Source organism: Acomys russatus, chromosome 24 (assembly GCF_903995435.1).
Source record: "Acomys russatus chromosome 24, mAcoRus1.1, whole genome shotgun sequence".
NCBI lineage: Eukaryota > Metazoa > Chordata > Mammalia > Rodentia > Muridae > Acomys > Acomys russatus.
Genome location: NC_067160.1, coordinates 47,551,818 through 47,579,005, shown reverse-complemented (window position 1 = coordinate 47,579,005; position 27,188 = coordinate 47,551,818). Strand labels below are relative to the sequence as shown.

General features: G+C 51.7%; 1 protein-coding gene across 12 annotated transcripts in view; it reads left to right on the top strand.

Moving 5' to 3' along the window:
• The window catches only part of Dab2ip (DAB2 interacting protein), a 178,003-nt gene that overhangs the window by 110,817 nt on the left and 39,998 nt on the right, over positions 1-27,188 (top strand). The gene's annotated exons all lie outside the window — the stretch shown is intronic.

Below are 27,188 nucleotides of genomic sequence, written 5' to 3'. Positions count from 1 at the left end.
TGAGTGCTGGCCAGAGCGCTTTCGGGTGACCAGGGTGCTGGAAGAACAGTTCCTTGTGCAGGCTGGAAGTGTTGCTCTGCACTTACAGGGTGGTTTTAATGTTGGTAAAAGCAATAAAGGATGTGGTAGCTCTGCCTTCCCAGAACCAAGTTCATTTTGATGCTCCTGAGCTAGGAGGTCAGCTGACATCCTCACCCCCTTTTTCTCCTGACACCATTTCTAGGTGACGCTGGCCTCCTACACATTCAGAGAGTGTGTTTCCCCAGCTGTCCTCTCTGTACTCCAGAAGTGGCTGTGCCCTCCTGATTCTTGCCACTTGGCCGGGTGCAGCACTTAGCTTGGAAAATGCAGGGTCAGGCAGGTGCGTGTGCAGGTAGCGCTGCACCTTCCCTTCCAATGTGCGGCACTCCTTTTCCACAGCTGAGAGTTACTCTTGGAGGGATTCCAGGGGTATAGAGCCGGGGAGAGGGGGGCTAGTTGGAAGTTAAGGGTGGGCGTTATGACAGGGACCCTCAATTGGCCTTGAATAGGCAGGTATGAATTCTGTCGCTGTGGGTGAGGTCATCTTTGGAGGAAGAAACAGAGGAAACTGGGTGAAAAACAGGAGGTGGAAGTAGAGCTTATACTGTTACTGGGTCTTCCCAGGCCAGCCAAGGCTTGTGTGCAGGTCCCTGCCCTGCTGAGCACAGGGCATGGGCAATTAGACCCTTGTTTGCTTTCTCTTGGGACTGGTCTGTGAAGTATGGTGACTGCAAGCTGCAGTTTAGACAGTTACTAGGTATAAAGAGAGTGTGTGAGCTTTGGCTTTGAAGCCATTCTTGCAGCTGCAAGTCGTTTAGGCTTTGGGAGCCTCAGTTTATACGTCTACAAAGTGGGCACAATGAAAATTATGATGGAGACACCGGTAGTGATGTATTCAGTATTTAATCACAAGCTCCTGTCTTATCTCATGCGGTTTCCTTAGCATTTAATACCAGGTCTCGCACATTTCTTAAATGTTTCTAAAATTTGACCAAGTAAAACATAATGTGTGAAGAAGTTAGCCTGACTGTACATTTTCAGCAAGTGTCAGTAGGAGGCAGCCATCTTGTTTGGTCCACCTCAGTTTTCTCATCTGTAGGCTGGGACTAACCATCACTCATGTGGTATCATTCCAAAATTCTAGAGAGATCTTAGCTGCTGCTGCACCTGGTAGGAGGAACTGAGTTAAAATGGAGGTCGTTGTTAACCTTGAACAAAGCAAAGTGAGAAAGTTGGGAAAAGCCTTGGTTGCTTGCTTTTTTTTTTGAGATGGTTTTTTTGTGTAGACCTGGCTGTCCTGGAGTCTCCTCTGTAGACCAAGACCAGACTGGCCTCAACCTCACAGAAATCCACCTGCCTCTGCCTCCTGAGTCCTGGGATTAAAGGTGCATCACTACCACCCAGCCCCCTTTCCTGCGTGTTTTACAAATTTATATTAAATGTCCGTTGTTCCAGCTCCTTTTGAGCCATCTTTTTTTTTTTTTTAAATCACCTAGCATTCAGGTTTACTTTTTTAAAATTATTATTATTAATTTAAAGTCTTGAGCATTCATTTTCGTCTGTGTCTCTCATTTTTCCAAAGGATAACCTTTTAGAATTACTAAGTCAAAGAATATGAAATTTGAAGTTTTTGGCCAGAAAAAATGAAGCTTATCAAAATCCCATAATGTTTATTTTCTGCCAGTGAGTTTTGAGAGTAACTACCTGTTGGTGTTTCTTCATACTCTCTAAAAGATGAGCAGTTTGTCATTAAAATGATCTCTTTCATTTTTGAGAGGCAGGAAAAAAATGGGATTTCTTTATTTGTATTAATTTGCTTGTTAGTGGTTAAGAACTGGCTGTTCTCCCAAATCAAGTGGCTAGCAAGACTCACCTCTCTGCCCTTGTGTTCTGAATATTCCAACAGGACCCTTTGCAGGACTTTCAGTTGCCCTGTCTGGCCTTCCTCAGCACTGGAGGCCTTGTGTGGGCCGGCCCTACATGTTATCCGGGCTATAACGGGAAATTCATTAATTCTTGACGAGAAAGGCTCACCTGGCTCTCATCTCCCTCCCCCCTTCCACTACAGATTGAATTCTTAAACCAATAATCATTGTGAGGAAGCTCATGTTTACATGCTTCTGGAAGGGGCGTCTACCCTTCAGGGTAGGCCAGCAGAGAAGGGGCTAAAAGGTCCAGGGACACTGAGGCCACATCACAGCCAGGCATCGCTCTGCAGCGCTTCCGTGGGAGCCTCCTGAGCACTGGCAAGCCTCGCCAGAGCTTCATCTCCAGAGGAGAGGGAAGCCACAGAATGCAACCTGGATGCATGGAACACCAATTTATTTTTGCTTTCTCATTTTTATTGCCTTCCTTTTATATCCGCAGCTCCCTTGTGTGCCTTCTAGAGATCTGAGCTGGGTAATATTTTAAGGAATGGTGGAAATTAGCTAGTGATCAGCCCCAGGCTGCCCAGCTGAAGTTACAGAGGCTGGATAAGCCTTTCTTTGAACAAGCACATGTATATCTGCATATTTTTAATATAGTTTGCAGGTGTGCATTTGTCCTTAGGAAGGCATATGGGCAAAGCACATAAGCATTTTTATGTACTTTTTTTTTTTTTTTTTTTAATTTGGTTTTTTGAGACAGGGTTTCTCTGTGTAGCCTTGGCTGCCCTGGACACGCTTTGTAGACCAGGCTATCCTCGAACTCACAGAGATCCACCTGCCTCTACCTCCCTGACTGCTGGGCTTACAAGCGTTTGCCACTGCACCTAGCTGTATAAGTATTTAAGGTAAACACATATACAGTCAACATACATATATACATACATATACATATATTTGTATATAAAATGTGCAACAGACAATTTGGCATCCTGTTGGATTAGACGATAGAAAGTTTTAAGATTTTTATAGGTCATATATAAAGAAATGATCCCAACTAAGTATTCAGTAAGTTCTGGCCACTGTTATTATTGTGTCTTTGTGTTTACGTACACTCTGTAGTGCCCAGGTGCATAGTCTGTGTATTCTGTATATTTAGTGTGTAGAGTGTGTGTGTGTCCTGTGTTTGGGTGCATTCCTGCCCACTTGTGCAGTTCTATCTGGGCGTGTGGACATGCTGCCTCATTTAGTGGACAGGCTGCCGAACTTCTTGGGGACAACCTCCCCAGCAGTGGCTCTCCGACTTCCTCTTAACCTCACATGCAGAGTAGAGCCCAGGTCCTGGTGATAGCCAGCCTTGGGGTTACCATGGGCTTTCTCCCCTCAAGCAGCCTTGCCTATTTCCAGGCCCCATATCAGAGGATATGCAAATCGACTCTTTAATGGAATTCCTTTAAAAATATTATTTGAACCAGAAAGTTAATTACTGGGCTCTAATTAACGGCTATTTCTGAAGACCACAGAAACAAACTAGAGATCATAAAGAGACTGAAAAGGAAAAGAGGAAAACTACGTACCTCCCTGGCTGGCACAGTGCCTTCCAGGGTGGCCGCCCACGTTTGGCTTCTCCCTGCTCTGAGCTGTCAGCCCTACCCTCTGTGAAGGACACAGTGCCCCTTCCCCAGAGGAGCCCCGGCGGCTGCAGGTTTCTGCTGCCCAGGAGTCAGGCTTGGCGGTGGGGGGGGGGGGGGCTGAAGAGTATCTCATCTGGTTAGAGCCTTGCAGGGGGTGTGGGCAGCAGGCCTGGACTGAACAGAAGCCATCCCATTCTCAGAGCCCCCAGGTGGCATGTTTAAGACCTGCCCTCTACATACTCGCTGCATTTCCTTCTGTGAAACTGGCCCTTTGCTACTCATCCCATGCAAGGGGTACTCGCCCTGAAACAGAGCCTAGATATAGCTACCATGGCCGAGCTCCCCCAAGGGCCCTGCTCCTTGCCCTCAGACACAGGAGTCACCTGTGGTCCGTGAGTAAGGTCATGTGCTGTCGTCTGTTCTTTGAGTGCTGTATGTAGGCAAGTCATCTTCCTCAATAGCCTCCTCCTCCTCCTCCTCATGATTCTATGTGCCTCTTACCTAAGCAAGGCTCAGAGGTGAATGTAATGCAGGTGACACGGAAGTTCCCCTCTTAGCCCTACTGTGCCTGCTTCCCCATTCCCTCCTGAGTTAGAGAGCCTCTGAACCTCATGGGCATGTGGCTGTCCACCCTGTGTGCTGTGCTGCATGTTTTGGAAGTTGGGGTGCAGATAGGTATGAAAGCCATCATTCTGCACTACAAATCCTGTCTATGCCAGGCACGTAGTGGGGTAAGGTCCCAGGAGAGGGAGGCAGGGAGTGCCCAACCTGACACCCTTCCTGGGGAATCCCTGCACATTTTTAGGCGAAATGGCACCAAAGCTGGAGGTTAAGCCTGGTTCTAGCAACATGCCAAGAATACCTTTGCCTGCTCAGGAGGCCTGTGCACTGTGTCCTGCATGGGAATATTTAGTATCACCAGCGGGTAACTTTGCATATGCTGAGAATTGGGCCAGTGGTCAGCCTCAAGGTCCTGCTCCTTGGAGCCTTCTGCTGGCACTTGAGTACCTTAGTGTTTGCGGCCAGGCTGGAGCAAGGACTAGTCACAGGCATGGCTCTGAGATTAACTTGGGGCCATGTTGTAGTAACTGGTATCTCCTGCGTGTGTTACCTGCAAAGGGAGCTGTTTAGTGCAGCTCTCTCTCTCTCTTCTCCCACTAGGGAGCTGGGGGCTCTTGAACCCTCTCCTCTCTCAGCTCCCCCTGGCAACTCCTCCTTCTCTATTAACCCCTCCTGCCTGCTGTTCTGAGCTTTCTTGAACAAGCAGGGTGCAGTGAGCCCAGCCTAATGGTGAAAGAACACATGGGGCAGAGTTACAGCTGCTGCCAGGGTGGCACCCTGACGAGATGGGACGTTGTCGTAGGGAGGTCACGTGCTAGGGCAGTGGCTTAGTGTAGCATCTCCCTGTGCCCGCTGACTAAGGGCAGTTAATTTCATGCTCTGTCTTTTTTACGTTCATAATCAGAGCGTTGTATTGCAGCTGCAGATTGTTAGCACGCGAAGGATGGCCAAGCCTCAACAATTACTGTTTCTGGCTCGGAGGAGATTTATTAATGGGTTGTTCCTGGCCCCACCCCCCACCCCCCTGTCCTGTTCCCCCTTTATAGCTTCTTTTCAGCTCCATCCCCTGACTCCCAGACTGCAGTTGGGGAAACTCATTCCCAGAAGGGACCGGGATGGAGTTTGTACAGATGCTCAGGGCAGAATCACCTGACACAGGGTCTTGAGCCCCACTCTCGACCTGCATGATTACACGTTTCCTCATAGTCTGAGAACTGTTGCCCAAAGTTAAGAACCGTTGAGGAGGTGCAAAGATTGCAATCCAGCTGTGCCCTGGTGGCTTGTCTCAGCACATCTGGTGCTGTGTTCTTGATTCTTCACAGCAGTGGGGTGCTGTTTCCCATTTCACAGATATAGAAATTGAGGCCCAGTGTGCAAGAGACCCCTTGTCAATCTTTAGATGAGCGCCTGTCCGGGCAGTTCATTCCCTGGCCAGAGCCCAACCAGAGCTGAGGTCCACCCTCACCTGGTCCTGCCATTTGCTCTAAGGCTGTAAGGCCTTCTGAGAGACGAGAGCACCCTTGTTAAAAATAATCTCAGGGTCACAGAAGGACACCTGCATCCCGTGAAGTGTCCCCACAAGGCAGCTGTGGTGGGTCTCTCACACTGTTTGCTGTTGGACCAGTGCTCTGGGCTGCCTGGATAGGGCCAGGCATTGAGACCTTGGTCAGCTGGTGAGTGAGCTCAGGGCCCGGGCTGGGGGCAAAGCTGAAGTGGTACTTGTCTCTATGTCTAGGTCCAGAGTTGAGCCCACACCAGTCACCGGGCTCATCCCTTGCTCCCGCGCCCTGCTTCTGGGTGTGAAGCTGAGGTGTACAGGCGTGGCTTTACTCACTAGGATGAAGTGGCAACCGTGTAATTCAAACCTAGCTCCAATAATTCAAAGCCCCTGGGTGGGACAAGCCAGTGTCTTAGACCTGGAGGGATAGCCTCCAGCCTCCCCTGGTTCTTTCAACACGCCATAGAGGGGGGAATGTGGCTGCCAGTAGACAGATCATGTCAGGTCACGGACTGAATGGTGCCTGAGTGAGAGGGCTGAGGGGATCTGGTTTATGAGGCAGGATCTTGGAATTTGTACCCCTGGCCTCCTGTTTCAGGCCCTGTCCTCTGTAGGTCTCACACTACCACATGCTGAGGAGTCGTCTCCAGAGCCACTTGTTGCTTCCCTCCAAATTCCCTGTTTTAGTACCTCAGGCCTGGGATTGCTGGAGGGAGAGCACACTGGCAGCGCAGCAGGAGAACTCTTCCCTGGACTTGGGTTCATTGCATTCAGGTCATGAAGCCTGTGGCGCTTGATGGACCTTTGTAGCTTGGTGGGATGCGGATGGCTTTGATCTCTTGATGCTGGGATGGCACCACCTACCACCGTTGAGTGGCTACTCAAGGTTGGCTGTGCTCAGCCTGTTACGCATTTCCATGTTTCACCCTTACAAAAGCACAGGGACGGGTGACACCACCATCCCCACGTTACACAGTCCAGCCCAGCCCAGCCCAGCCCAGCCTGTCTGTACGACCCTATGTCAGCTCTCTTCCATGTGGCGTTGCTCCCGTGCTCATGTTACATGTTCTGACACTGTTAGTGTTAGCAAAGCGTCCCCTGCTCGTGAAGCCCTCGTGCCAGGCAGTAAGCAGTGAACACATATTGCTTGTGCTCTGGCCTGCTCCTCGTTAGCCTCGTTGTTTGTAAGTGAAGAAAGAGACTGGCCTCAGACAGTAAGTGTCTTCTCCAGGGTTAGCCTCACAGTTGACTTAGAGACAGCATTTCTCTGCATGCAGAGTCACAGTCTGGTGCCCAGGCTCATGTGCCGAGCCAGTCTTCCAGGCCAGGCCCTTCCTCAGCACTTCCTTCTCAGGCCACTTGCACTCCTGTTTTAGGGTCTGAGCTTTAGTTACTGGGTAGCACTGCCAACCCCCTATTTTATAGATGAGTAAACTGAGGTTCTCAAAGGTAAGTCACTTGCCACTGATTAGTGGAGTCAGGGTTATACTAGGGTTTCTCCAGAGGAGCTGCCAGGAGGGTTCTGAGGATTGTCTTTAGGCCGCCAGGGCCTCTGTGGGAGGATATTGTACTGTGGATGAGTGTCTCAGACGGATGCAGCTTGCTGTATGTCCTTTCTGTTTGTGGTTCCTCCATTGCTCTGAGTAACTTTCCAGCTCTTGTCTTCTTGGGATGGTGCTGATAAGCAGGTGCTGTTGGTGGTGCTGGGTAGTTGGCTTTCCCAGCCGCCCACTCCCCAAGTCAGAATGTGGATGTGACTTTGATCACTGCCTTGGAGGGTCAGGGCAGAGAATACTGTGCTGGTGGAAAGTCACCCTCCTGCTCACTTTACTCTGCCTCTGTGAGGGGGCGAAGTGCTGAGGGCTTGCCAAGTGGGCTGTAGGCCACGGGCCTGGTCCAGGTTCCCTGAGATGGTCTCATCTCTGCCCTGTAGTTTATGATGTGCAGCTTTGGTGCTGTGCGTCGGGGTCATGAAAACCTCCTGCAAGGCATTTCAGAGCCTGTGGCTAGCTGCCTGCAAGGAAGCTGTGGCGTTCATTTACTGTCTCTTCAGACCAGGAGAAGGGCCTGTTCTCCTGTCTACCACACGGAGCCCATAGGAATGTTTCCCAAATTAAGTTCCACAGATCACCACATTCTAGCTGGTAGTAAAGAGTTGGGAAGGAGGAAATTCCTAGCCTAAAGCCATCTGGGGGCGGGGTGATCTCAAAATTGTTTTCCGAGGTTCCTAAATGTGGGAACACATGTTGTCTTCTGCAGAAGTTCTTGTTTCTTTACTCCAGAAGGTTAGAGCCATCTGAGAGATCCTGCAGTAAGGGCACCATTCTGATTTATTTAATCCAGGGTTTCCTGCCCCACCCCCAACTGCAGGAGCAGCTGTGGGTGTCTGCAGGAGTGTTCTGCAGAGCATCGTTTGGTAAACATTAACTTGAGGTGTTCCCTCTCCTCAGAAGCATGTTTTTAAGATGGAACTTTGGATGCATTCCCTGCCTTCAGGACCTACAAGAGTAAGCCTTGCATAATGGTATTGCTGGCTCAAGTGGCAGGGTGACGTGTTGGAAAAAGTTATTATAAGGTACTCAGAGTCACTCTTCAAAGCAGTTTCCAACTCTCCTGTGCATGCCTCTGTCTGTGTGTGTGTGTGTGTGTGTGTGTGTGTGTGTGTCTGTCTGTCTGTGCCTGTCTGTCTGCCTCTGTTTGTCTGTCCATCTGTCCATCCATGGGTTAGTGATTTGACCAATCTTAGCCAGGATCTAGGGAGTTGCTGTCCCTTTGGTGGGATGAGCAGCTCCCTGTACACAGCAGCTCTGGCTCTGGGTCTCCCGTTCCCCTCAGGCACTCTCTGCTGAAGGAAGTAGTTGGGCAGAGGCTGTCCACAGATTTGCATGATTGTACTGTCCTCTGAATAATTAATAAAGCACTGTCCTTGCTGGGAGCAAAGTCTGCGCCATTATGGATAGATCTGCCATGAATGGGTTTGCAGGAGATCTTCCGGAGGAGCCAATGGTTCCTGGAGTCCTTGACCTTTCAAGGAGCCCTCTAAGAGAAAAATGGAGGCCCTGAGTGTTTTGGGGGAGCTGCTACTGTTGTGCCCACATGGCTTTTGTGCTGGCCACGCCCCTTCTGGCTAGGATTGAGTCTTCAAGCAGCAGCAGGAGCGGGAAGGGAGGAATATCTGCTTGGCACCCTCTTCCGAAATTCCAGGCTCCCAGTTTCTGGACTTCCATAGTAGCCTGGAGAACATTCCATTGGAGGTTTCCAGTCCTTTCTATCGCTTCTTGAAGGGAATGTTCCCTCTGGTATGTGAGTTCTTGCTTCTTCTCATGCTAGAAATGGGAATTGAGGCATGGAACTGCCCTGACATGCTGCTGGCATTGGGGAAAGCCCTGTTCTCCAAGCCTGGGGATACTTCCTGGTCTCTGCGTCTCCGGCTTTGTCCAAAGCTTCCGTGGGAGGATTTCTCAGAACTTCTTGCATGTGTTAAAGTGTGCTAGTACTGAGGGAATCCCGTCACAGGTTGGGCAGCATCCAGTGAACCAGAGGAAGCAGGTTTCCTGAGCTTAAAGTGCTAATGTGTCTGGGTCTGCAAGAGGGAGCGCAGGCTACTTTGCCTCCTGCCCACACTGACTGCACAGTATCTGTGTGTCCCTAGAAGGGACACCCTGTTCATAGGGAACAGACCATGCTCGCTCAGGTTACAGATGAACATGCCATCACTGGCTGAGCTTGCCTAACGTGCGTGTGGCTGGGTGTGAGTGCCTGTGTGTTGAGTTGTGAGAGTGTGCATGTGTGCATACTAGATCATTCACCAATTGGCTTCAGGAAGCATCCATTTTATAGATGAACTAGAGAGGACCAGAGAGAGTAATCACCACACCAAAAGCACAGAGTTTGCATTTTACTGTGTGTGTGTGTGTGTGTGTGTGTGTGTGTGTGTGTGTGTGTGTGTGTGTGTTTCGAGACAGGGTTTCCCTGTGTAACCTTGGCTGTCCTGGACTTGCTTTACAGTCCAGGGTAGCCTCAAACTCACAGAGATCCGCCTGCCTCTTCCTTCCAGAGTGCTGGGATTACAGGTCTGCACACCTCCACCGGCAGCTTTGCATTTTAAATTTACACTCATCATCTGGACCTTGGGCTCTTTCCCCTGCAACTCCCTGGATGAATGTCAGTCTGTTTACTTGGGTGGGGCTGTGGGGAGTTGTTGTTCCTCCAGCTGTCTTTCCCACCTGCTTGGAGTATCTGGGCGTGGAGATTAGCAAAATCCCAGTATAATATTTCTCCCACTGAGGGCTTGGCTTCAGCACCTTGTGTCATTGTGCACAAGACTAGCCAGATGCCCTGCTCGCCCTGCTGTTGCTGACAGTCTACCTCTCTCTCCTCTTGCCTTGTGTTGTAGAAGGGTCAGGCAGTGGGAAGTGTCCTAAAACTGTGAGGCATTTGACTTGAACTATGGTGGTAGGAGGGACAGGTGGAGTGTCTATCGGGCTTGTCTTCCTTCAGGCCCTCCTTAGCCTAGGGGTTGGACAGGCAGCCTCAAGCGGTCATGCTCTCGGCTAGGCATGGGGACTGTGCTGCGGTGGAGCATCAATCAGGATTAGGACAAGCTGTTCCATATATCTTAAATGGGAATGGGATTTTCATCCTCATCCCACTGAAAACAAGCCACACCAGGCAGGGCTCACGGATGAACAGAATTCTGCTTTGTGACACATGGACCTGTGTCTGGAGCAGGCTGTTTATTTTCTTGTGTATTGAGGCAGGTCTCCTGGGGTTTTGAGGTCTATCTGAGATCGCCTATGTGATCATTCTGTCATATCATTGCACAGGGGAGCTTGTCTGGGGCCCCAGAATCCTGATAGTAGATCCACCTTAGTACTCCCGGGGTTCACCCCATCATGTAGCAGGAGATGGCCCAAGGCAAGCAGGAAATGATGTTTGTGCTGACATTTCTTCCACTTAGAAAATCAATATTCTGTGGTCTGCCTAATTGCTGTGTTGCTGCTAAGTGAGTCATTATGGAAGGAAAATAGCAAATGCATTGTGAGATTAATGGGAGAAAATAGTTGGCAAATGACTTTGGTCTGCTTCCGAAACTCTGAGAAGGTGTTACTATGAGAAATCTGGAGAGTCATGCAAGGCCGAGTTCCAAGCAGTGGGGAGACAGGCAGCTATTGGGTGGTGAGGTGCTGGAGGTGCCAACAGGTCTAAGATCCCTGCTAGAACAGGACACCGTGAGGGCTGGAGCCCCGTACAGCACAGAGACTTTTGTGGCCTGGTCTTGAGGGAATGGGCGCTGCCCAGGTTCAGCCTGTCACTTGTCAGGCAAGGCTGGGATATGCAATGGTGGGTAAGACTTGCCCTGGCCCTCCCCTAGTAAGAGACATAGGCTTGGGGTAAAAGCGTCCCACAGGCACATTGTAATTGCACTGTCCAGTGGCAGAGTCCAGACCTGAAGAGTTTGGTCCTGTGGGAACAGGGTAGAAGCAGTGAGTTCCTAAAGCTTCCCTGGGTACTAGGGACTGAAAGACTGTGTGACCCCAAACCTCAGACAGTCTAGGAAATACACTTCCTAGAAGTGTGGAACCAAGGCTGAAGACAGTTTAGGACTTGCCTAAAGTCATATAGCCTTAATGACGGGCTGGGTTTAACCCTGGGCCTGTATAACCCCAAGTCCAAAGGCATGCTGCTGCAGGAGGCTGCCAGCTAGCTGCCCGAGGGTCTGGCTGTAGGATGCCAGCAAATTGCTGACCTCAATATCCCCAAACCAGACTTTTCTCCCTTACTAGGTCTTCGCTTCCTATTACTGACAGCCTGACAGTTTTGAGGTGTTCTAAGTGCCCAGTATATTAAAAGAGTCTTGAAAAGGCTTTGTAAATAACACTCATCTCCTCCCATGGGGCTTATGGGTTACTCCTTGCTAGTATCCCAGCTAACCTGGGGCCTGCTGGCTGGCTGCAGGGGTGGAGGTGTGGTCAGCTGAGCATGGTTGAAGATCTCTGGACTCCCCAGGGTTTAGGAAGTGGTGGCAGCAGATGGGGACAGTTGGCCTTTCCTGTGAGCACAGAGAAAAGAGGTATTGAGGGTGCCAGAGGCCATGTTGCCTGCTTTCTGGAGATATCTTCGCAGAGAAACTGCAAAGAACCCCAGCAGGAGGCCAGATCATCGTGTCTGAGGTCCGCTCTGGAGTGGATGTGCCCCCTCACGTTCTAAGTACTCCAGAGATCTGCTCAAGCATTGAGACCTTCAGGAGCCTGGTGTCCCATGTCCCCACCCCCCTATCCCCCACCCCCCACCCCCGCAGTCCAGGCTCAGGGCGGGGAATGATGGTGTTGTGGGTAGGCTTGTGCGCTGGTCTCCCTAGGCGCCAAGCTATCAGTCTACAGAGTAACCAGTGTGGGGTGTGCCAGGCCTGCTTGTAGGGGAGCCTGCCTTGGTGTGTCCCCGTGGACGCTGGTAGCAGGACAGAGGCGGCTGGGCTCTGGGCCTCAGAAGAGGCAAGACCTTGCTGGGCATGCTAGCTACTGCTGTTTGGCTAGAAGCCAAGTTTCAGCCCAAACTTGGGTCTGACTGGCTGTTCTCCGCCCCTTGCCAAAAAGAAACTGCAGCCCTCCACGGCTGGAGGCTAAGTGTTTATGTGTGTCGGTTAAAGAGCCCAGTCGGGCTCTTTGTCCCAGCTCATTCCATTTCCAAAGAAAATTGTGCTTTGTTCTTCAAGTAAACAGCAAGGCGGTCTCCCGTGGGACTGCTCGGTGCCCCAGTGTGCTGCCACAGGGAGACTGAAGTGGCAGCAAGGAGGGCAGCCGGACCTCTCCCTCTAAAGATAAACACCATGACCAAAAGCAACTTAGGAAGGGAGGAAGGAAGTCATGGCAGGAGCCTGGAAGTGGGAACTGAAGCAGAGGCCATGGAGAAATGGTGCTTACTGGCTTGCTCTCTGGCTCGCTCAGTTTGCTTTTTATTTTTATTTATTTATTTATTTTTTTTTTTTTTTTAAATTTTTTTAATTTCATGTGCATTGGGGTGAGGGTGTCAGAATCCCCTGGAACTGGAATTACAGACAGTTGTGAGTTGCCATGTGGGTGCTGGGTATTGAACCAGGGTTCTCTGGAAGAGCAGACAGTGCTCTTAACCACTGAGCCATCTCTCCAGCCCCCAGTTTGCTTTTTATATCACCAAGGTCCAGGCCTGCCCAGGGATGTCGCTGCTCACAGAGCAGACTGACGGAGTAGAGCATCCTTGTAAGTGGGGCTCATCCTTCCCAAATGACTCTACTGTGTCAGATGACAAGATCTGACCAGCACAGCCAACCTGGGCTCTCTAGGATCACATAGCAGATCTGACTCTGGGTACCAACCTTGGGTCTCTTTGTAGGCATGTTCCAGCTTTCCATGGTGACAGGCTTGGGCCCGGCGGAACCTAGCAAGATGTGAAGTGGCAGATACCTACCTAGTCAAGACACACACACACACACACACACACCCTTCTCTCTGGACCATGAGAGGACACACACACACACACACACACACACACACACACACACACCCTTCTCTCTGGACCATGAGAGGACGGACACACACACACACACACACACACACACACACACACACACACACACACACACACACACACACACACACACACACACACACACACCTTCTCTCTGGACCATGAGAGGACTTGAGATTCTTTCCTCTCTCTTTCTGTCCCAGCTAGGCATCCCAGTCACCATGCGTGTATGTGTGTGTGTGTGTGTGTACACACACACACCAGTTAAGTCCAAGTAGACAGTGGGCTATCCTCAGAGCCTGGTGTCAGGTGCCCACCTGAGCCGCAGCATCTTACTCATTAGTCCCAGTGGCTGAATTTCTAGCCCTGAGGATTTGCCATGTGTAGGAAGCAGCGAGTTCTGGGACAAGCATTGCAGTGGCGTCAGGCAGACTGCTGTGGACACACATACCGAGCAAGCACTCCTGCAGACTGTCTGCTCCCTGTGCTCCTGGCTTCTGAGAAGTGCAGACTGTCCGTTCGTTCCTAGTATACTGCAGTGTGTCGTACCAGGGACCAGCAGCTTTCTTACTGCCTCAGGGGCCAAGAGGCTCCATGAAGTGACAGTGCTCCTGACAGGACCTGAGCGCCATTGGCGGCACTAGTCTGCTGACATGCCTGAGTCTTGGGACAGGCTCAGACAGGGTAGTGGCACCCTTGTGGTCAGCGTGAGGCTTCTCCTTCCTAGTGTAGTTTTAGGGAAAACTACTCTAACTGCCTGGTTGTCACCCCTGCACATGGGCTCCTGGTTTTGAGGGGATTTGCGAATCTGCCCTTGGGTGGATTCAGAGCAGGCACACGTGTTCCTCACAACACTTGGAATTCCTCTTCCTGTGTCAGGTTAGACTGCACATAGAGTCCTTAGCAGAACTCTGGACCATAACCACCCCAGGGGCCAGTCCAATCAGGCCTGGTAGGAGCCCAGTTGGGGGGCCTGGTTTCCCCTGGCCTCTGATCTCTGCTTCCGCTGTGCTGGTGCCCTCCCTGCCCCCCAGCAGAGGAGCAGGCATCCCTTTTGATAGATGTGGTGCCCATGAGCCCTGGTCACCAGACTTCTCTGGCTTAGGAGCTTGGAGGCTAAGGCTGAGGTTGCCGCGGCTGGCCATCACTCTGGCAGCCCAGAGAGAGCATGTGCTAAAGTGCTCTGCCTGTAAAGGCAGACTCTTCATCCGCCCTGGCAACAGCTCCACGCCAGCCTGTGGTGTGGCCACTGAGCATGCCTCCTGACTGGCTGCTTCTCTCCGGCTTCTCAGCAGCAGTCTCTTTCAGGCAAATAGTGAGAGAAGGCTGAGGGGCTGGGGTCCTCAGACTGCGTCTGCAGGAAATCCTCATGCTCTTGCCAAGCACCCCCCCCCCCCCCAGCTTTTGTCTGTGTATGGTAGGGTGGGTCTGCAGGGACAAGAGAACTGACTTCAAGGGCTTAGCAAGCCTCCGGAGCCTCCAGACTCTTCTTGCCCTTGCTGCTCCTCCTCTTTGTCCTGAGCTTCCCTGTTTACTCATGCATAGCAGGTCAGGGTCCTTGTCAAACCCAGCTCTACCTACTTACCTGTGAGATGAGGATAATAGCAATCCCTGTCTCTTGTGAGCCTTGAGAGGACTTCACAGCAAAGTGCTTGGCACAGAACAGGGGCTCGAAGCCCGTAAACCACCGTTATGCTGTGCTCCCCTGCCTCTCTGCCCATCCAACAAGCCCCCACCCTTTGCTTAGGGCTTGCTTCCCTGATGCCCCTCGCCCGCCTCTTCAGCTGCTCACTTGGGTGCTATTGGACCTGGTCCTCAGGAGCAGCAGGACTTCCTCGGGACTCTGTGGGAGTCTGGCTGCCCCCCAGGGCTATAGAGATTTGCCCCACTGAGAGATGCTGGGGCGGCTGAGGAAGGGGTATGCCCAAGTAGAAAAGGGGTTGGCCACTGCGCTGCTGCTTCCTACTGCTGTCTGTGACAGAGTGTGACAAGAGTCAGGCCAGCTTTCAGTGGGGGATGAGGCAGTGATAGTACTTGAGGTTTGAAAGAAACCGGTCTCTCAGGTGGCAAAGCAGGGACAAGGGCGCTGAGATGGGCAGAGGGAATCAGGTGGGTGTGGACATAAGGCTTCAGAGGGCTTGAGCCTTTCTGTCTTCTTGGGCAGGCTGTGGCAGGTGACAAGGGAGGGTGGGAACCAGTTCTAAAGGGTAGCAGGTAAGGAAAGGAGACTGACACTGGGGGAGGTAGAGGATATGTGCCAGAGTGTGGTCCCCTTTGTGCCAGGGCCTTTGTTTTTGAGTCAGAAGCCCGAGAGGTGAGCTTGCTTCACTGAGGAAAGGGTGGAGAGGGGCTTGAATTCATCCAGGGTCTCGAGGCTAGAACCAAAGAGCAAGACCCAACTGCCAGCAGCACAGCTCTTATAACCTGTGGTGGCCACAGCCTGTTCTTGGCTGGGTTAGGTGTGGTGCCCACAGTCCTGCCACATTTTAAGGTTCGTGGTGCACATGACACAGATGTGCAAATGAAACTTCAAGTAGGTAGAGTTTATAAGACCCAAATCCCTTACCCCTGCCTCAGGGAGCGCATGACTGTTGTCTCTGTAGCTCCTGAAGGACAGACCTCCCATAGGCAGCCTAGCCCTCCTTTGCTCTGGCACCCAGTATGAAGCCTGGCACAGCTCAAGTGCCGACTAAAGCGCCGTTGAGCACCCACTGCATGCCATGCACCATGCCAGGGCTGGAGCAATTAGCTTTGCCATGGTACTTTATGGTTCCCACAGCTCCTCTGGGTCTCGTTAGGTTGAATCTCTCCAATTGGGTATTTATTTCCTTATTTTCCAAGTGAGGAGACTGAAACAGAGAAGAGAGTGGCTTTGAGGTAACATCCTCAGCCACCAAGGGGCCAAGCCCATCCTGAGCCTTGACCCCTTCTTGAGCTGTGGGTACACAGAGTGTTTGGCAGCTGTTTCTTCCCAAAAAACGACATGCTGCCAAGAAGGAGTTTGAGGACACCAGGTCCACAGAGACTCCGTATCCAGGGGAGCAGGACTCCTGGGGGCCACCGGAAGCACCTGCCTGGTCCTTGTCTCCACCCAGCAGGAACTGGTTGTTGGGGACAATTGTCTGTGTTTGGGGTAAGTCTGAGGTAGAAGAACAAAGAGAGCCCTTCCTGCCAGTCCAGCTCTGACCTTGAAAATCCCATGGAGTTTCATTTACTGGAAAGAAAGAAGGAAGAATTGGTTACCAGCTTCAAAGAGGGGCAGGCCTCCTGCAGGCAGCATCCAAGGAAGCCTTGACTTTGTGAGTTCTTGCTGTTGCTTTTCCCTTTTTCAGTTTGACAGAAGTCTGGGGATCTGTCTGGGCTGGCCAGAAGGTGCAGAGATGCCAGGGTCGCAGTGCTTGCTTTGCCAGGACACTAAAAGGCCTAACCTTTAAACAGAGATCACATAATTAATGATTCCGGAGATCTAAGCACAGCCTGAAGAGTCCCATCCTGTGTCCTGCTGCAGAAGCACCCACCTGTGGGCGGGGCCTAGGACTGAAGCAGATGAGGGCTGAGTCTGCACTTGCGGGGGTGGGGGTGGGGGAGTACTGGGCATGGTAAAGCCAGCATTTATCTTATTATCTGCTGCTTTATCTCTATCCACACACATTGGCAACTCTCTTGTGTGCCAGTAGCTGGTATGGTAGATGCTAGGAGCTCTCATGAGGTAGGAACCCTGGCCGAGGCACTTCACAGCTATGGTGACAATTGTGACAGCCTGTGGGGCTCTGTCCTTCTGGGTCAGAGGCAGCTGCTGGGCTTTGGTAGCAGAACTTTGGGTTTGGAAGAGAAAGCTCTAGAGTTGTTTTTTGTGACATTTGAAATTTTCACATCTTTAAATGTTGGCAATTGATTCAAAACTTAAAAATGTCATACACTGTGTGGTTAAACAAAACACGAATGTTGACCAAATACAGCCTGCCCCTCTGGTTAAGAGTCCTTTATGGTAAGGTTGGCCGAAGTCCAGGTGGCCAGAAGACATTAGACCAGACCTGCTTGCAGAGGGACAGGGCAGAAACAAGGGACCCGCTCCCATTTAGTCAGTGGACCGTGCTTGTCTAGTGTTGGCCTGGCTTGGTCCTAGTGGTGTGCAGTGCCGCCCTGGGCCAGCCTGTCAGCTAGAGGCTAAGCCAAGGTGCCCTGAGAGCTTCCAGCTGTGTTCACCGCCCCATGGGAACTTCCCCCAGCTTTGCCACATAAATAAGCCCCATTGGCCAGGGAAGAAAAGTGACACCTGTATCCTGCTCCTGAGCAGTGGTGCAGGTGCAGCTATACAGCTGTGGGAAAGCAGTGTCTACACATGTGACCTTGTTGCTGTTAGCATTTGCTTTTCTGCCAACAGGCCAGTCCCTTCCTGTGTTGCTGTGGAGAACCTTCACAGGGACCTTGTGCTGTCCTCCCCACCCTCTCATTGTAGGCCCCTGCTTCTCAGAGCCTCGGTCACTTCTGGTCTGGCTAAGGCCTCTCCAGGCTTATAGGCATGACGTTCCCTTTTCTCTTTCTGCACTGGCTGTCACACCTTCCATAATCTGTGCTTGATTTATAGATCACCTGGTGCTTGGTCCTTCAGATTGTCCTCCAGGCTTAAGAAACCTGAACCATCCCTGTGTTGTGTGCAAAGCCTCAGGGCTTGAGCCAGAGGCAGCTAGCCCTCAAGGCATCAGATTGGTAGAGCAGACAGCAGACAGGTTTTCAGCCTCAGTATGTGCAAAAGCATGAGCAGAATGGAGAATGCGCCCCCATTCCTGCCCCTGTGTGGCCTTGAAGGGTCTGCCACCCCCCAGTGCCTGTATCTGAGGTGGGGCTCCCTGAGTGTTCCCCTACCCTTCCCTCTCGGTGTGCTCCCAGGCAGAGGTCAGGCAGCACTGGGCGCTAGGGGTGATGGGAGTCATATTAGCCTGCTCTTAATCAGCGTGCTCATCGCTGCCCTCCCGTTCTCTTTATTGATCTTCTCTTAGTCTTTTTTCAATGCAGAGATAATTAAAATCAGAGGCACTGAGTACAGATTCCAAGTACTGCTACCTCAAAACTCCCACCTGACCCCGACCACCAGAGACCGTGCTCTGCAGAATGATTTCAGGGGCTCACAGGACAATGCCGTCCCTCCCTGTGCCAGGACCAGGCACCTTCCTCTTCCCCTTGGCTTACTTGGTTGGAAGGTGATACTGTTTCTGTGCCCTTTTTATGAGCACTCCTGCCCTTACCCACAGCCTGCAGTGTCTGGGGCTGGGGAATTTCTCCAAATATTTAAGTCCGTAGAGGAGGGGTTCTTGAACATGGCTTCTGAGCAGCTTTATACAAACTCAAAGGCAGGCAGGTTGCCTCTCTCGTTTTCTTGTGCAGACAAAACTCTCTTGAGGATTCCTTGGGATTGAGTTATTTCTGGTTTTGCTCACCTGTGCTAGGCCCTGGGGACAGGGACAGAAATCAGCTGTGGTCCCTGCCTCTGCTGGTGTGGGAGAGGTACCTGCTGCTCTTGGGAGGCTTGTCGCCAACACAGCTTTTACCCTGCTCTTTGCTGTTCCAAAAGGAGGGCTGGGCCCGGCTAGAGGGTGACCTGGTTTTGGGTGGGCCATGGAGGAAGAAAGTCACAGGTTGAGGTTCCCAGGAGTGCCTAGCCAGAGCTCTGAAACTGTGTAGATTAAGTCTAGCTGGGTGGGAGGAAGAACCTTGGGCTGTGGCTACAGGAAAGGGCCACCGTAAGCGTCTGGTTAGGTGAGACAGCTCAGTTCTGGCCTCTGGTCTTGCCTGCCTTGACTTAAGCAAAGTTCTTCGTCATCTGAAAAGTGGGCCTGGAGCCCACCCCATTCCCAAGAGCTCTCTTGAGGGTCAGCTTCACAGCTTTGGGGTGATGAAGATGAAGGTGATAATGAGTGACAGGGACATTAAGAAATATTTATAGGAGATTTGCCTCGTGCCTGTAACTGACCCTAGGGTGGTCTCCCCACTTACACTTCTACTCCGGTCTTTGTCAGTGAGAACAAGTGGTGGTTTTTATTTTTTGAAACAAGGTCCCAGTAATGTGCCCCAGGGGGCCTCAAGCTCTCCATCCTCCTGTCTCTGCCTCCAGGTGCAAGGATTACATGACTACCGTACCTGGCAACATTTGATCAGGCTTGGAGAACTTGTGAGGCAGCTCCTGCCTGCCTTTCTGCCCTCTTCCTTTGCACTGCCCCTTGGTCCCTGCCCCACAGAGCACCTCTGTCTGTCTGCTGTTCCCACCTCCTCCTCCGTCAGTGTCCTCTGGGCTTGCTTCTTCGTCTCGTTCATGTGTTAATCCTAGGCTCCATCCTGCTTGAACCTAGAGGTGAGCTCACCCATCTTACTCCCTGTGCATTTGTACCTGACCCACATTTGACCAGGGGTTTGAGCACCTAGATTATAGCCTGCTCTTTTGTGTGTCTCCAAACAGTTCATCTCATTTCATCCCGTAGCTGCAGGGGCACACTGTAGGAGTCCTGCTCTTAAGCTCTTCCTCAGCCACCGGAAGCCCTTCCTGCAAAGTGGTCAGAGGGGAAGGTCCAGAGGAGGTGGATGGGGTTTCTTACCTTTGGAGCATGAAGGCTGAGGCTCAGGAGGATGTGATAAAAGAAACCACAGTGGTCAGAGCATGCCAGGGTGTTGCATGCTAGGGACTTTGTTGAGGCAATTCAAGACTGAGAACCCCAGTAGAGTGGTCTCTGAAATTGCCCCTAGGTACCAGCTGTACCGCCCCACCCACCTTCAGCTCCTTGAGCTAGCTCTGGCTTCTGGCATGTTTTCCGTTTTCCAGAGGAGCTCAGGCCTGGCTAGGCTTCCCAGGCCAGAGATGTGCATGGAAAGTGTACGTATGTATGTCCGGCCTTGCTGTTTGCACTGCCCTCACGTCTTCTTAATCAGTCTATTTCTGGGAGCGATGACTTCATCTCCTATGATTCTCGACACAGCCATTGTAAGGCGTCTGTTGAAAGACTGGGCCTGGCACCATTCATGTTCTTCTAATGAGCCTGGTTGGGAGAGCAGTTGGCCGGGCTCTGGGACTTACAGTTCTGTGCTTCCTGGGGCCAAGCTTAGATCTGTCCCCATTGACCTGAGGGGCCTGTAGCAAGTCTACCTGGCTAATACTTCCTGTGGGCCCACTGTGTGTACTCTGTTGGCACAGACTGGGGATTGCACCAAGCCAAGGCTGCTCCTTGCTGGAAGAGGCAAATGCCCATGTTTGGGTAGCCTCCACCTAGGCTGTGGAAGGTATAAGTGGCAGCCTGGACGTTAGGAGCCACAGCACCTAGAACCAGGCTCCCAGGTACCTACAGTGAGGCAGGCGGTCAGCCTTTAAAAACCTTTCTAGTATTTTGTTTTGTTGTCTGAGGGAACTCAAAGCTATTGAGCATGTCTGCTCCTTAAAACCTGTGATTCAAATATGTATGAGTTTTCTCTCTGCGTTTATGAAGTAAATGTTTGTTAATGAAATTAATAGTATAAGCAAGATTTGAGGAGGGGGGAAGGGTTATTTAAACATACTTCAAACAATACTGGTTCTAGCTGCTGAGCGGCACATTTGCATGTGTAATGACTGCTAATTATAGGTGGCCTCAGCTGCTAACAAGCTTGCCTGGCTGTGCTACCTCATTGTAGTCACCCACTCAGAGTTTCTCTGGCATGCCTTTCACTAAAGATAGCACAACAGGAATAATAATACCTATCGGGTTTTGATCCCTTGCTGTGTGCCAGACATCCTACCAAGCGCTTGGCAGGCACCATCCCATTTCATCTGTGCAACACTCTGTGTCCCACAGATCCTTCTCTGCTGTGTACAGGAGCATGAGCTGAGGCTGAGAGAGGCGAGTGACGTCCCTGGTGACGTCACACAGTAAAGAGCCCACAGGATAGCGCTGCCTCACAGGTAGGCGCCTCTGCTCTAAGCACTCCTTCTTCAGGGACACTTGGTGATACACTCTTCTTTCTTCTCTAAGTCTTTTCTCTTTCTTGGCCCTTTTGGAAGTCGGAATTTTGCTAAAGAGGAAGCTGAGGAGGGAAGTAGGCCCCATATCGCCTAAAGTAAAACCAGGCCAGGAAGACACCCTTCTTCTTCCAGTCTGGTGGTGAGCCGAGGGGTGGGGGTCAGCCCCCTCAGTAGCCTTCCCTCCAGGTTCTGAAGGAGGAGGTTACCTCTTCTGCTCACAGGGCTAGGCTGGCTTCTGAGCTTACTGTAAGTTGGAAGGACACTGTCACAGCATATATTAACTTACACGTGTTGTCATTAAATTAGAGGTTGCCCACAGTGCCTCGTGACCAGCTGTAGCTGGATCTACAGACAGGCTGCTTCTAACCTGATGGAGTAGAATAGTGTTATGGTTTCCTGGTTTCTTCATTGGTTACCTCAGACATCTTCCTCAGAGTCAAGAGTTCTAGATTTCTTGGAATAACACTTGACAGCTTTGGGCCTGCATTCCTGTCCACCTGGCTCCTCTCACCCTGGCATGCATTTCCTTATCTGCGCTAGTGGCACTGGAAGATGGGGGTTGTAGGATTCCCATTCTAGTGATAAGGAACCCAGGGCTCAGAGGAGACCAGCAAGGCCACTCACAAAGCTGCTGGTAAAGCTGGGATGCATCCTATAGTCCAGCTCACCTCACTGCTTCCCAGTTGTTTCCAGCCCCTCTGCTCTCCAGGGAAAGGCTTCGTGCTTTCCGTGGTTCAAGGCTAACCAACAGTGGGCGCAGGGGCCACTTTTGCTTCCCCTTCTCCTTTCCATTTCTCCAAAGCCGTTGGGGACATGGGAAACCTATTCATTTAAACCGATCATTCTCCTGAAGACAGAATGGAGCTGAATTGGGTCAGTGGCTCTATTTGCTGTGCTCAGCTGTTTCCGCTGCAGCACCATCATCACTGCTAGGTCTGCTGCTGGCTCTGTGCCACTAAGCTCACCAGTTATGACTCTCTATCTTTGGCCATCCTCAGCAAGCCTGGGTGGGGAGAGAAGAGTGATATGTGAAACCCCTGAAGCAGTGTCATTCAGGCTCCCGAACCGGTGACCTCCACCTCCAGGACACAGGCTTCAGGTGTTCAGCGCCTGTCCACAGGCTCCAGGCTTCCAACAGCAGTTTGTGCAGATGGCGAAACTAAGGCTTAGTATTCACTGGAGTGCAGGCCTCAGAGTCACACATACCGGGCCCTGTAGGCTCTGTGGATTGGGAAAATAAGAACGCCCTACTCTGCGCTTGTATAAACAGGGCATCACACAAGGCACCTACCTCATGGGGCTGGGCTGCCCCCATATAAACAGGATGTGGCATGTCAGGGGCCAGCCTGGGTTAATGGTCTGGCCATGAGAAGTGTCCTGTGTGTCAGGCACAAGAGTTTGGATGGAGTTGTAGGACTCAAAAATGGGTGAGCTGGGCTACCCACCTCCACGGAACCTAACCCAGTTCCCTGCTCCCAGAGCTGTAATGTCCCCATACTGGTGACCACCACCTTTGTGTCAGACCCACCCTGGACACTGACACAGCCTCTTTGGGCCCATAGCCTGCCATGTTTTAGTTGGCACCATTCTGGTGTGCCTTTCCACTAAGCTGCTGGCTTCCTGAGGGCAGGGACGGGTATCTCGCTCACCCAAGCTTGGATCCCTAGCTAGGTACCCTGGGCAGGTTGTTTGTCCAACGGGACTGTGCTCTCTTCTGTAAAGTGTCTGTGTGTGTGTCTGTGTGTGTGTGTTCGTGTGTGCATGCTGATGCCTCTCTGACATGTGTCCTGGTGAAGTGGTTAATGGCAGCTCACAGCAGCACTTTGCAGGATGCCTGCGGCACAGACTCAAAGTACCCTGATAAGTCAGGGGAAGGCAAGCCTCAAATCTGCTTTTTTACCCCTGAAGCGGGGTGTCTGAGGGCAGGGCCCTGGGGAGTCCTGAGAGGGATTGTGAATGCCCCCTCGCTACAGACCAGCTAGCTGTCTGGCTGCATGCGGCAGCAAGGAGAGCAGTGGCTCGTGGGCCTGCTCTGATCTCAGCTCTGAGTGACCAGCATTGGAGCAGGGTACTGACTTTCATGACCCCAGGCAGTGAGGCCAGGTTGATGGACTTCTTATGGCAGCCACCCAACCTAAGAGAGTAGCAGGCTCCCCCAGTCACCCCTGTGGCATTGTTACTGGTGGTCCCAGGGTTGGGGGTAAGGACACAGGTTACAGGATTTGAATTTTAAGAAGCATGTTTGACCTTTGACATATAGCTCAGTGTGGATATAAGTTGGAGCCCGCGGTAGTGGAGCTGGGATCAGGACTTGTGGACTAGGTAACAGCTGACTTGGGGGTACTAATGACTAGGTAACAGCTGACTTGGGGGTACTAGTTAGAGCCTAGTGAGTGGCTCTCTCTCTGGACAAGATTTAAGGACAGGGAGCATTGAGAACGGCTAGTGCCAGCATAGGGGTGCTTGACGGCCACTCTGTGCTTCTCTTGATCACATCCAATCCTTGGCACACCATGTATTCCTGCCCAGTGCTGGCTTGGCGTTGTGACAGCCAAGGAGGGGAAGTGCTGACCATGTCTCATTGCTTGTTCAAGTAAATTTACTCTGTCTTTTCAGAGAGGTGTCACATGGCTGGGAATTTACTCCCACAAAACGCTTTAATGGAAACATTACATTTGGGGAGCCAACATGTGTTAACATCTTGGTGGGGGGAAAGGTTCCAGGCTTCTCTACCAGCTACAGTGATCACTGCAAAGCCCTGCGTGGGGGCCTGGCAGAGGAGAGTGATGCATCCTGGCTGGTCGGGGGCAGAGGTAGCCAGAGGCTGGGAACTTGCTGGGCTTACCTGGAAGACATGGGGCTCCTGAGTCAGTGGAGAGGAAGGGGATGCAGACTGTGTGCTGAAGCTCTCCATAAACACCCACACAGTTGGGACAGTAGGCCCTGGAGGAAAGGATGTTGGGGAGCCCAGGACTCCAGCTCCCACCAGTAACTATCTGTGGGACCTTGGGTAGCATTCCCACCCCCACTGTGCTTCCGTTTTAGGCAGATGTTGTGTGGGTACCCACGCTTAGAGCCTTCGGAGGTTTAAGGAGATAATGTATGTAAAATGCCTCACTCTGGGGTTGGCACGGAGCAGGTGCCAGGACACATTTGTTTTTTGTTGGTGATGATAAGGCTACACATGCACGGATGTGCTCACATAAATTAACAGCTGGGGTGCATGGAGACTGCTTCCTGGAGTTGGCCATCAACTGACTGTAGATATGTTAAGAGGCCCTTGGCCTTGAACAGACAGGCCTGGCTGATTGCTTTGCAGGGGTCCCTCATTGGTGCTGCACCACATGACTTGTAGGCTCATCCTGAGGTGGCCCCCAGGTTATAGCAGCACCTCCTCTAGAGGGCAGCCATGGAGACAAGAGTAGAAGAGGTAACCTTGCTGTTGCTGTGACCAAGTGCATGGCATAGGCAGAGGGAGGGATTATGTGTTTTGCTGTTGCTTTGATGATGCTGGACAAGATCGGCTTAGGGGTAGAGTCTGACAGGGTGTTCCTGCATGGCCCGTTAGAAAGCAGAGGGCAAGTGTGCACTGCAGGTACACATGGTTCCCCCTTCTTTCTGCCAGTGCAATGCTCTCCTCTCCCTCAGTACCTCCTCCTTGGAAATGCCCTGTGACCTAACCACAGGTGTACCTGCCTCACCAGTCTAAATCTACTCATGTTGACAACGAGGATAAGCCAGGGATATGCAGGCAAGGCCTTCAGGTGTCTTCACTCTCATATCACACTTTCAAGGGGAGGTTTCCAGAGTCCTACAAAGAGCATTACCTGGTTGGTACCTGCTCTTTCCAGATAGGAAAGAAGATGCCAGGGCCTTGAGTTCAGTGAGAAGACTGGTCTGTAGGGGGTGTGTGAGTGTTCATAGTCAATTATGGAGTCCTTAGCCTGGAACCAGAGATGATCAGACCCCAAGGAAGACCCGACAGATTAAGAAGTAGCATGGGCTGGTGAGATGGCTCAGAGGTTAAGAGCATATCCTGCTCTTACAAAGGTCCTGAGTTCAATTCCCAGCAACCACATGGTGGCTCACAACCGTCTATAATGTGTCTGGTGCCTCCTTCTACATACTTAATAAATAAATAAATGCATCTTTTAAAAAAGAATTAAAAAAAAAAAAGAAGAAGAAGAAGTAGCATGCAGGCCCGTAAGAGTGCAGCAAGGTAAAGGCAGGGCAGGACATATCCCTGTGGCTGGTGGAAGACTTAGCCTAAATGGGAGAAGCCCAGCTGGACTCCAAAAGGTGGAGCATCCAGACAGGAAGCTGGCCTTGAGGAAGGGAAGAGTGTGCTGGGGTGTAGGGTCCATTCCGGAAGGCTCAGCACTCCGGCCTGTTTGCTTTAAGCTGTGTGTACCTCTAATTGGTGCTGGGAGGCCAGAGAGCTGGTGAGTGTGGGAGCCCAACTTAGGATATAGTTCAGCCTCTGTCTTTGTTAGCAGTGACCCCTTCCTGGGACTGCTATCACACAGAGCAAAAAGTCCTGTCCTGAGGCCTTTTTGCTGCAAGAAGATAGTAGAGCCAGGAGATACAGGTGTGGCAGCATGCGCTCATGATGCCCATTGTAAGCCAGTGTTTGCAAGCCTGGGGCAGCCACATCTTGCGTTTGACTTGAATTTGAGGCCAGCATGGGGTAAAGATTGCGGTCTTGTCTCAGAAAGAATGAAAATACAGGTCTACTGTCAGGGAATGGCTTCCTGCCTGGAAGAAATCCGGGAGGGCTTTCAGTTGGAGTATTTGAACAAGGTACATCTGCCTCCAGATGTAGTTGGGCCATATGTGCAAGTGACTTCACATGGCAAGTGGTTGTTCTGGCTGTCTGTTGCATGTGCGATCATGAAACTGGTGGGAGAGGGTCTGACTTGGAGCCAGCACCCTGCTACTTAAAGGATGGGTTCTGCTTCCTTGTTTCCTGTTGGCTTGGCCACTGTGAAGCCAGGACCCCTTTTCTGGTCCCATACTCTCTGTGTGTGTGCTGTCACCTCTTCACGCTAGGAAATGTTACTAACACTTGGAAACTGAGGGTAAACCTAGGCTTCCAGAAGCCTAGCTGGCTAGGAGCCTGCCAGACCATGTCCTCTGAGGGATGGGCTGTGCGTATGTGGCCAGGTGGGTGCTGTTGGACCAGCCAGATCTGGATTCATCTGGGGCCAACAGTATAGCCCCATCTCCAAAACTGCACTTGCCCCTGCACACTGGAGGTGCCAGACAGACACAGTCTAGGGACTCCAACTGCCAGGGACTGAGCTGGGGTTGCCATGATTCTGGGAGGGCATGGCCCCAGGCAAGGGGCCAGCCTCTTTTCATCTCTCTTTCCTTTGGGGACTTAAAGCTCTTGAAGTCATGAGGGTTGTGTGTACATGGTATGACCTGAGGATACATCTCCAAATGGTGGCAGGTGGGCTCCTAGACACCTGGGCACCCTCTCAAGTGAGAACTCCAGTTCCCAGCTTGCCTACCTCCCTTGCCCTGCTGGCTCAGCCACTTTCTGTAGTAGAGAAACCATCTCAAAGGGAGACTGCAGCCTTGTCTAGAGTCCAGAAACCTTCTCAGCAGGAGGGCTCCTGACTACTCCCATGGCGGGCAGAGCTAAGCTTTCTCCCTGTGACAAAACCCTGCCCTTCTTGGGACCTCTCTCTGGGTTGCTTTTTAAAATGCAGTAATTGCTAAAGGGGGCGAAGGGGAAGGTTTGCCCCAGCTATACTTCTGGCTGTGCTGGTGTGAGCTAGATGATGGCCCCAAGATGGCGCTGTTTCTGTCTCCCCTCCTCTCTGCCGTACCTAGAATCCAAAGTGTGGTTTAAGAGCTGGGCAGTAGTTGAAAGGTGCTCTTGGGAGGGGGGTGGGTGCTATTGCAAGGCCATGTGGGAGCCAAGTCCCAGTTCCAGCCCTCCATTGCCTCCAGATTGTCCCAATCCCCACACCCTCATCTCCCCTGTCCGGCCTGCCCTAGAGGTCAGCCACTTATCTCAAGTGATTTGAAACAGAAGGCAGCCGGCCTGAGAAGAGAGGGGAAAAGCCTATTCCAGGCCTGGGAGAAGAGAAGGTGGGGCCAGCTACTTCTGG